Here is a 12,040-nt window from a genome sequence, read left to right as displayed (position 1 = left end):
TCTCAATGCCTCTAAGAGTATTCAAAGAGGCCTAACCAGATTGTACCAGAAATACTTTTATAACTTTCTTCTCAACCGATGTGCACAACTCTCATTTTTAATATACACCCTTTCAAAGATACTTCTTACTTTAGCCAAAAGTAGTTTGATGTCCTTGTAGATATTGTAAATTTTTGTCAGTGTTGTAAATAAGGAAGGCCAACCAGAACTCCTTAGGCAACTAAACCAGGGGTCATAGCCTCCCCAGATGCACATTTTGGTAAATAAAGAAGGAAATATTCCCACAACATATCCAAAGGCTCTTAACTTTCATATACCTCTTGTTAACATCCGTGTTCTTACAAAAAGTGCAATTCTACCAGGAATTCCAATACAGTTACCTATTCACCTCCTCAAGCAAGGTATTTTAGGTAAGGTGCATTAACTCACCCCACCCCACACACACTGGGTTTGGCTTTGTGGGAAATGTGGGCAACCTCAAGGTGATAGAATACATTTTAACCAACCACATGGAGACTGTATCATAAAAATCAAAGTTGTCACACTGAATTTGCTAATCCTAAATGAAATCTAGAAGAAAGGAAATGACTGTGACATAAAACCAGGGGTTTCACTAGTAAACCTGAATGATCTCCATTTTGATATTTTGGGCTTTGTTACCAGAAGACAGACTTTAGTCAATTCAATTTTCTTATTTAAAAAATGCTAATATATTTCATACTTGCGACATGCTCATCTAATCAATATTTTCTAAAATATTTAAACTACAAGAATTGCTCATGAATCCAAAAAGGGATTGACTTGAACTTGATGCCAGTGGTCCTGCCTGTGCTACCTAATGGCAGAGTCATACTGAGCAAATGACATGAGGACCCAGACTCAGTGTTCTCATCTGTAAAAGGGGAGGTCCTAGCACTTCCTTGTCTTGGAATGACCAAAGAATTAAATTAGATGACATAAAAAGTAAGAACAGATAACATAAAAATTGAACAGATTTTTAGCTTTAGATATGCTTTTCAAGTGATGGGAGAGGGGCTTGTAATAAGAGTGATGAGAAAATTGAACACAAATGACTGGGAGGAAAGAAAGAGAAGCATCAAACAATCCAGAAATAGTGCCTCCTAAATAATAGGATATTTGCGAATTTACTTAATTGAACCATCTCTTGTTTTTGATGTTTTTTTCCCCCAGAGGCTTAGAAAATGATCTGTTTTGTTCTAAACCTACTTTCCTTTTATCATTACTCTTCATCATACAATGATTCTTCCAAAAGTGAACTGAACTAGGTTAGAAGGGAATTAAAGGATAATCATAAAACTAAAAGTAATAGAATCAAGCCACACAAAAACATCTTCTTTCACTCCAGGCAACAAAGCATGTTTTGGAATGATCAATAATACTAACTTGTAAAACTTGGTCCTGAGAAACCACTCTTATTACTTAAGAAGATGAAAAAAGAAAAATGGAACAGCCCACTGTATGATAAATATTTAACGTGAATTCTGAAAACTGTTCACAGGGGTGACTGTGTTCCTTGAGTACACAATTTCTTTTGATAGAAGTGGGAGCTAGATGTGGTTGGGATTGAAATGCGGTTTGTGCAATGATGCAGTATTTACATGGACAAGATGGAGGGTTTTGTCATTTTGCATTGACTCTGGCTTTGCAGTGACATGACAGCAAACTGCAGGGGGGAAAAAACACCCAAATAGCTGTTTGCAGACGATAAGCTATCAGGCTGATAATTTTCCCAATTAGCCCAGTACTCCAGTGAGGTTTGTCTTGATAAAAATACTGGTAAGATTACATCTCTGACTGCTCCAAAGAATGCTCTGAGTTGGTTGGGTTCTATTTAATTGCTTTTACAAACCTCAGCCTCTGAGGTCCACAGGCTTCAGACTGGAGGCCTTTCTACAGATTGTAAATAGGAATGAATGAAATGAGGGTGTTTTCCTATTAACACATTTCAATTTCATTTAACTGGAAAAAAAAAGAGGATTTCTTAGTTTAGGATGGCTTAAAATATCTAGATGTGACTTATGGTTTTGGAGAAAGTAACTGGGTAGGAAAAGAAAAATGAAAGAGGCTTTAATGAATGAAGAGTAACAATAAAGTAAGGATGGGCTCCCATCAAAAAGTGTTCTGGGCTATGGGTGAACAGGGAAAGCACATTGGGGGAATGTTCTAAAGTAGCTCAAGTTACCTACATGGCCAGCCCGTCCAGGAAAAGTGCCAAAGGTTATGACCTCAGCTCTGCAAAATGCCCTTCTTCTTCTTCTTAGGGTGATTGTTGACTCTTCTTCCATAGTAAATTCCACTCTTCCAGTCTGGGAGAAACCCCTACTCTCCTGTTGTTCCTTTCGACAATAACTTTCAGTCCCAATTTGGTTCCAAAAGAATATTTAAGGAGATGCCGACATCATGCTTTTTTGCCCTTACGAGATGTATCTCATGATGGATTATGAGAAGCAAAAGGCTTCTGTAAGAACTTGGGGTAGCGTTATGATGGAATTTGTATTTTTCAACCAGATACTCAGGAGTGTACAAATCTTATTTTTTTCACTGTCCTTCATCTAATATACATTTGACAGTTACAAAACAACCAGTTGCCTATAGAAATCACAATGCCATTATGGTGAGAGTTGGAACAGGGCTCCACGTTCCCTTAGCCCAGAACTTGGATAAAGCTAGAGTAAACCACATATTTTAGGCCTTATATATAAACAGAATCTCTACCTTCATCAGCCAGAATTCATTCATACCTTCATACTATATTGTCCTCTGATCACTGCAAGGTATAGAAACTGAAATAATTAGTACAATTAGGAAAACCAGCCAAAGAGAATCCAATCTACAATTTTGGTCAACCCCAAGATTGTAGATCTTGAATCGACTCACCTCAGTCATGTGAAAAAAGAAAATATTAAAGGTGGAGAAGTGGGGCATATACAACTCCTCTATATTATATTATTTTGGTGATTCAGTTCTTAAAGTCCTATTTCATGCAAATTAATGCAGCCAATATGGAAAGCAGTATGGAGATTCCTTGGAAAGCTGGGAATGGAACCACCATTTGACCCAGCTTTTCCTCTTCTCAGACTATATCCAAAGGACCGAAAAACAGCATACTACAGGGCCACAGCCACTTCAATGTTTATAGCAGCACAATTCACAATAGCTAAACTATGGAGCCAACCTAGATGCCCTTCAGTGGATGAATGGATAAAAAAAATGTGGCATTTATACACAATGGAATATTACACAGCATTAAAAAATAATAAATCATGGCATTTGCAGGGAAATGGATGGCATTAGAGAAGATCATGCTAAGTGAAGTTAGCCAATCCCCCAATAAAACAAATGCTGAATGTCTTCTCTAAGGGGGCGGGGTGACTCAAAATGGGGGTGGGAGGGAGAGCAAGGGAGGAAGATTACCTCTAGATAGGGAATAGGGGTGGGAGGGAGAAGGGGAATAGCGAGGATGGTGGAAGGAGAGGGTCATCATTATACAAAATTCATATATGAAGATGTGAATTTGGTGTCAACATACCTCATATACAAACAGAGATTTGATAAATTGTGGCATAAAGGTGTATTAAGAATTGCAATGCAAAAAAATTATGAATGTAATGCACTCCTCTATTGTGATGTAAGAAATAATAAAAAATTAATTAATAAAAAAGAAACTATGTTTTAATCTGCTTTTTTCCCCCCCCCTTGTGACCAAAAGACCAACAAGAACAATTTAGAGGAGGGAAAGCTTATCTGGGGCTCAAGGTTTCAGAGATATCAGTCCATAGATGGCTGCCTCCATTATTCTGGGTCTGAATGAGACAGGACATCATGGCAGAAGAGTGGGGTGGAGGAAAGAAGCTCAGGACATGGCACCAGGAAGGAGAAAGAGAGAGAGAGAGAGAGAGAGAGAGAGAGAGAGAGAGAGAGAGAGAGAGAGAGAGAGAGAGAGAGAGAGAGCGCGCGAGAGAGCTGCTCAATTGCTCACCAGGGACAAAATACATACACCAAAGTCATGGCCCCTGTGACTACCTCCTACCTGCCTCCAGGTACCACCCTTAATCCAAATGCACTGATTAGGTTAAGGTTCTCATAACCCAATTATTTCACCTCTAAACTTTCTTGCTTTATTTGCACACATGAGCTTTTGGGGGACACCTCATATGGAAACCACAATAAATTAGAAGACAAATGTACATGAGTGATGAAGCTTTTAATGCTCAGAGACCTACCCCATAGGAACCATGTCTCAGCTACAGAAGTCACCTGACAGATAGGGTTACTTTTCCTTCTTGAGTAGGTGATGGATGAAGGTGAAAAAAGAGTTATCGGAGAGTCAGGAGCCTGCTTTTAAAGGGGGTATTTATTTTTTCTCACCCATAACTAGGTTCTTCTCTAAAATAAGAATAACAAGAGGGAAATATGCAAATTTATTTAATATAAGTTTTACATAACACCAGAGCCTTCAGAAGTGAAGACCCAAAGAAACATGGAAGCCGTGTATGTTTGTGCCTGAGTTTGATGAAGTGTGAACATAGAAAAGTACAACTGGACAAAGGGGGTCTGACCCAAGAGTAGTGAACTGGGGGAAATTTAGCATAAGCTTTTGGTCCTGATTATTTTCTGTGTCCCCATGTCCTTGAGAGACCAGGACATTCCTTTCCCCCAGGCATACACTGGAAACCTCTCAGATAAAGGTATTATGACTTGCTTTAGAGGAAGTCTAGAGAATTCCCTGTAGGTTTCATGGCCTGCTTTATGGGAGAAGAGTGGGGGAAGGTGAAATTGACCTCCTGACCCCAGCTCTTTTCTCAAATACCAAGGTTCCAAATTTGGGGATCGTGTGTCATGAGCTCCTTCACCATTCTCCCTTTAAGATCACAATGCGAGTTACCACTTCTCACCAAGTGAGACTCCTTATTATTTCTCAACCAAGAAGAGAGAAGATCATCTGGACCTAACTCAAGGGTGGATTTCTGTCCATCCGTGGTAGTTATTTGCAATGCCATCGGCGCTATTTTTGGCAATATCATTGAATGAGATAGAAAGCTAATGTATGTGATCCCAACTAAGCCCGACCCATAGCAAGCTCTGATCAATGCCAGTAGAGATGGAGATGCTGTTGAATATGATCTTTTATTCCAAATAACAAGACTGAGCCCCATTTTTTTTGGAAAAAGAGGAAGAGCACATTGTTTATTGAGGCCAAGGAGGAAATTCTGGCCCTTAAGAGCAAGGCCACTTAGGATTTGCAATCTGCTGTAGGCTTTGAGGATCAAGCAGTGGCTACCATAGAAGTCTTGGAGGGGGTGGGTGCTGTGTCCCCGCTATATAGACTTAATACCTGTTCCTTCTTCACCCTCTCTCATGTGCTAGCCTACTTTTACATTTTTAGAAGGTACCAGAAAGTATTTCAGTCTTCAAGGAGACTGAAATAAAGGATAGCCAGGAGTAGTTAGGCTGGAAGAATTGAACGGAAGTGTATTTGAACAGGTCATCAATGGCCACAGAGACCTTTCCACATCTTGAAAACCAGCATACAGATTCTCCTTGGACCAGTGAAACCCAATTTCCATTTCAATCATGTCATCACAGGAGAAGCAACAAACAGAATGTTCTAGGATCAAAGTCAACTCACAATGGAGAGTCTGCAAAAGTTAGAACTAAATCATAGAAGGCCTTTATCTTTCCTTGCATTATTATTTATACTGCCCAACAAAATAAGAGTCCTGTGAGGTATCGCCAGGCACTGAAGCAGCACATTTACCATACAGTAGTCATAACCCTTTTGATTATTACAGGGAAAAATGCGTGAAAAGTGGAAAACGTTACCTGTGCCATGGTGCCTGCAGGCGATGTGTTGAGTCATCACCCAAAAACAGAGAAATCCCTTTTCTTCTGCACACATAGGCAGGACCTCTGGTGGCTGCACAGGTGGTGGGATGACCTCATCACAGAAAAACTCCATCCTTGGTTTCAGTTGTGAATGCAAGGCCTTTAGGGCATCTGAGTCTTCAGTTTCTTACTGACATTTTAGATGTTGGGTAATAAAAAGTGAATATTCAATGGTGCCCAAACTTTTACACGAAACACGTGATTTTAAAATTTAATTTCCCAAGGGAGCCACTCATGCCAAAACAGAAGAGGAAACCGTCACCTGTTATGAGTTTGGGTTTTCCCCTGAATTTGTGCAGGTGGACTGGCAGGTAGGTGATAAAGGCACACCCCTGACATCTCTATTGCGATGTTTTTATTCCACAATGACTGCCACTGTCCCAAAATCAAATACCTGGTGTGTCTCTTCCCATAATTACCCTTGCTATGACCCTGCTTTATATATGGATTTTTAATTCTTCCAGACATAGCTCACTGGATAAAACTTGTCCAGGTAAACTCCTGTTTTATTCATGTTGTTGTTTCCAGAAAGAAAAAGAACCCTTGAACAAAGAATCAAAGAAAACACCCGGCATTTCATAAAGGGTATAAACTGTGCTTTTGGAATCACACAGATTGGGGTTTACATTTTGGTCTCACCAGCTACATGACCCTGGAAAATGTAGTAGATTCTTTGATCCTCAGTCCTTTAGTCTTGAAGTGGGCAATAAAACTACGGTTTTTGAGAAGAAGAATCAAGTTTTAATGCTTCTTAAATGCTCAGCACCATGTCTGTGATATGTCCAGGAAATGGAGGGTATTATCAATATTATGCATCAATTTGTGTCTCACTGAATAGCAAAACTACAAGAGGTATATCCAGCGTTTGCCTTCTGCAGAGAGGTCAGATACTGTTGCAGAAGCTTCTGCAAAAATTCCTCCTTGTTATCAAGAATTCGGTTTTCCATCTCTACATAAAGAGCTTCATTAGAGAACGCTTATAAAAATACATGAAGTTATCATTCTGTATTTTATCAAAATTCATCTCAGGAAGAACTTATTTGCCAATTGACCACAAAATGAGATGTTATAACCAGACTGGTAATGAGGTTGACATTCTTGGAAGGAAAAAAAAAAAAGAAAAGAAAAAAGAAAGAAAAGACCATTCAAACATTGCTTTTGGAGGGCCCAGCTAAATAGCTTTCATAAAGAGCTCCACTAGCTAGTATTTGCATAACAAAAAGATTCCCCCACCTTCCTATAGTTTTATTTGCAGATCCCAAGTGGAATATTTATTAAAGTCTAGATGCAATTAAACCTTTTGTGCCATGTGTGTTTGATCCTGAATAGGGGTGAGTCAGAAAGTCTGTGAAGGAGACCGAAACATGCAGAGAAGTATACAAGAAAGCATTCTCATATTTAGCAATGACATTCAAATAACAAAAAAAAAAAGGAGACCATTTGGAGTAAAATGAAGTTTTCCATTGAGTAGGTTCATGGCTAATCTTGGCTTCTTTGTTGATCGCTCTCATTAATTCAACTAACTAACATATGCTGATGTTGGAAAATTTGCTTATAAAGTGGTGATGAGAAAGGTAGTCTTGCTCTAACCTCATCTGTCTGGATTCTGAAAGTGCTTTCCTATGAAAGGAAATAGAGTGAGTCTTCAAATAGTAGAGCTCGTTTCATTAACATAACAAAAACCTTGCTTCAGATTACTACAGAAATATGCTATAAAATCTGCTTTTTCCTTTCACTCCAGAAACTTAAAAAAAGGAAGTCAGGTTTCACCTCTATTATTGTTCTGAATTAAGAATTCTTTTAAACTGCCTCTATTTTACTACCAACATCTCCAAGAGGTGGTTCCTAAAGGCTTTACCCAACCTGAAGAGGGATTTATTTGGTGGGGGGATGGGACTGTCAATCATGATGCCTCTATTAAAGGAAAGGACTTAAATTAATCAAATGATATGTTCATCATTCCAAGGAAACCAGAGGAGAGCTATATGCATTTGAAATGATTTGACTAAGTAAAGGACAGCAAAGTTCCTATTACTATGGTTTTGTAGATTTAAATTTCTCCATGTATTTATTTTTCTGCCACCTGACCTTATTTTCTTTTGCAACATGGAAACAAATCAACTTGAAAGGAAGAGGGAAGGAAAACAATAATCTATGTTTTCACGTTCTGGGATTATTTGATTCCCTGGTAGGCTTGTCATGCTTATTTATAATGATAGCAAAATATTCATAATTTAAAAATTGGCAGGAAATGAAGCCACAATCCTTCTGTCCCTGTTGGAACATATCAGGGAATCAGGATTTTCTCCTACCCCAGAGATTCCTTTCAGCATGTGCCAATTTTAAAGCCAGAGCATGATAAGTGACAAGAATTTTATGAGAAACTATACAGTGAGCCCAGAGTTCTGCTGTATGCACCCTCAAAGTGCATTCCGGGGACCTCAATGGCATTTTGATTCGGCTAATTGAAATGTGGATATGTTAGTAGCATCGCCTGTCATTTAAGTTAGATGTGGTGAGTAGAGACACTGATAATCCTTGCCGCTTAAGCATATGGGCACTTGTTAACCCTTGACTTTAGAGTTCAATTATTTTTTTCATTGATGAACCTCTTATGATGTCCCACCTTCTGTGCTAGATCCTGAAAATGCCAAGTAAAATGGGCCAGATTTTCCGCTTCCAAGCTTATAGTCTGATTTGGAACATCGGCAATTAAAGGAAGTAAAGAGAATACCCTCTGGAATGTCCCATGACAGAGCCAGGCTATGGAGGTGTTACGGGACCCTAGAAGAATGATAAGGGGCTCTGGCTCAAGAAGGGGCTCTTAGGGACCGTGGAATCTCTGTGCTGCTGAACAAGTCTCTATGATAGTATGTTTCTATGCTGATAGCTATCCTAATGGAGAAGGGGATCCGAAGGGGTTTTATAGGCTGGGAGATCCAGGTAAGTAAGCAAAGGCTCAGGACAAAGAATAGAATATTAGAGGGAAGCACTTTCTTGGGTCCTAAAAGTAGGTAGTTCTGAGTCCAAGTCACAACTTCCCACCAGAATGAATATACTCAGACACTGCCTCATATTTTGCTTTATCCTTCTGTTTTTTATACAGCTTTTAATACCTTTATTTTTGCTTATTTATTTTTATGTGGTGCTGAGGATCAAACCCAGTGCTTTACACATGCTAGGCAAGCGCTCTACCACTGAGCCAAAATCCCAGCCCCATATCCTTCTATTTTTAATTTAGACTTTTTTTTTTTTTTGGTACTGGGGACTGAACTCAGAGACACTTAACCACTGAGCCACATCCCCAGTTACTTTTTATATTTTATTTAGAAACAGGGTCTCAGTAAGTTGCTTAGGGCCTCTTTAAGTGGCTGAGGCTGGCTTTGAACTTGTGATCCTCCTGCCTCAGCCTCCTGAGCCGCTGGGATTACAAGCATGGGTCAAGGCACCTGGGTTATTTTTGATTTAGACTTTTGTTGTCAACTTTGGCAAACCTGAGGTTAAGTAACCTTAATATTTTCCCTATTTGGAACATCATGGTAATGATGATAAGTCCAATGTTGCTGATGATGCTAATGAAAACAATGACATTATATACCAGGCTAGTCTCTGGGTGCTTGCTTAGCAAGGCAGAGACCCAGTGTTTGCAAAGGTGAATTCTAGGTGTCAACTTCACTGGAACATAGGGTGGCCAGACATTTGGTTAAACATTTTTTTTGGATGTATCTCTAAGGGTGTTTTGGATGAATTGATACACTAAGTAAAGCAGATTAACCTCCCTTGTGAGGGTAGCTCTCCACCAACCAATGACCAAAGACCAACAGAAGCCCTGAATACAGCAAAGGCTGGGAGACAGGGAACTTTTCCTGCCAGACCTGCTCATACTGAGACTTTGGCTTCTCCTGCCCTCGGATTGGAACTTCCTCTTTGGATCTACTGGGACTCCAGTTTGCTCACTGCAGATTTTTGAGGTTTCAGTTGATTTCAGAATCAATTCCTTATAAGTCTCTCTTTCTCTTTCTGTCTTATAGATAAAATATCCTCTGAAGTCGATTCTCTTTGGGAACCCCAATTAATGTAGGACTTTAGATATTTTCTCTCATTTTTTTCCTCAACATGCTCTCCAGAGTCTTGATTTGAGCCTGTCCTCTTAGACACCTCAGTCCTCTGTAGGGCAAATGCAGTTCTAAGATTGCATCTAGCTTGTAGTTTGATTGGGGCCCTTGTAAACATCATCATTAAAAGATTTAAGATTCAGATCCTTTGCTACAGGAACCTGGATTCAAATCCTGGTTAAAGGGCATGTTCCACACGGGGATCTCAGCAAGTTACTTTGTGGAGTCAAGTTCAGGAGGTGTAACTGCTAGAGGGCTCATAATAACCATCACCAGTTTCCTCCATACTCCTCAAGGACATGACATACTCCTCAAATGCACCGCTAGGACACCCCCTTGGTTTTAATTCCAATCTACTCACTTTGTGGAGGGCTCTTGAGTGAATATATAATTTATAATGGGTTTTGCCATTATTATTTTTTTTTTACCACCTTTGCTCCAAGGAGACACCATTCAAAACCCGTCATGGACAAGTTTTACTCTTTCTACTCCTCAGAGCCCCTTTGATTCAATTTGCACCTGTCAATCATCCTCAATCAGACTCGATGTCCCATGGACAATCTCTACTCTCTCTCATCCTTTCCACATTCCACTTAAAAAAAAATCTTGAAACGAGTTTTTCATTTTTACTTTGTTCCTCCTGAGGGAGATTATTGAGCCTCAGAGCTCAAAAGCCACGGATGCAAAATAGCCACTGTCCCCATTACGAAAAATGCAGATTATGGTCCCTAAGAAAACAATTTTCATAACACATTACCATCTGGCAGCAGGAGGTACAGCCAAAACTCCAAAGTCCACGAAGCAATATTAACCACATGTTTCATAAAAGTGGCTGAGTTGGATTCATGAAGAAACATGTAACTTCTGGGATTTTCAAGGTAATTCTTTTCCCAGAATCTTGAAAGAAATAGGACCCTATGTTTGGACAATGAAGTGAGAAGGAAGATAGAAAATCATAGCTGCTCAATTCTTGTTTGTTTGTATGTATGTGTGTATGTATGTAGCTAGCTATATATCTATCTATCCTGGTACTGGGGATTGAGCCCAGGGGCACTTTACAACTATGCTACATTTAAATTTTGATACAGAGTTTCACTAAATTGCGCAGACTGGCATGAACCTTGCCATCCTCCTGCCTCAACCTCCTGGGTCACTGGGATTACAGGCATGTGCCACAGTACCCATCTCCTCTCTTTTTAAAATTTCCCCTATCTCTCAAGTTTGCCCAGCCCACCTTCACAGCAGCCTTCTCCAAATGTGCATGGCAGTAGGAAACTCTTCTTTGCTATGTGCCCAGACAACTCAGAACATTAGCAGCTGTCATCATTAGACCGTGGCTTTCAAATTTTCATGTATATAAAGGATGCCAAGGAAAATCCTAAAATATGGAAATTTCTGGGTTCTATTTCCTGACATGCAGAAGTAAGAAGTCTGCAGTCATTTTCTAGAATATGCATTTGGGGTCAAGTGTGTTAGGGGAGATTGGCACAGGTAGCCTAGGTCCCCACTTTAAGAAATGTTCATTGGGTAAATTTCATTCCCTTGACACGTGGGAGAAAGAGATGGGATGTAGACAACAAATTATTGATGATATAGGAATGATGGATAGAATCTGAAAGATACTGTCCTCTACATCTGTAGGAAAAAGAATTCTTGAATAAAAAAGAAAAAAAAACAAATGGGGTTGGGTCTTTTCTTTTTTATCCCCTGATTAGTTGTTGATGAACCTTTTTATTTCATTTATTTATTTATAGGCAATGTTGAGAATAGAACCTAGTGTCTTACACAGGCCAGGCAAGCGCTCTTCCACTGAGCCACAACCCCAGCACACAAATGGGGTCTTAATGACAATATCATTCTAGGACAGTCAGTATGAGGAGATGTCTAACCTCAAGGGAACCATCCACACAGGGCAAATCTCATCCTCTGATCAACTCAGGGGTCATCAAAGGGGTTGTTCCTCCAACAGGTTCCCTGCCATGTTCCAAGTTGTCACTATTTATGCTCAGCTTCTGGTT

The sequence above is a fragment of the Urocitellus parryii genome, chromosome 3, assembly GCF_045843805.1.
Source record: "Urocitellus parryii isolate mUroPar1 chromosome 3, mUroPar1.hap1, whole genome shotgun sequence".
Taxonomy (NCBI): domain Eukaryota; kingdom Metazoa; phylum Chordata; class Mammalia; order Rodentia; family Sciuridae; genus Urocitellus; species Urocitellus parryii.
This window is presented reverse-complemented; position numbering follows the sequence as displayed.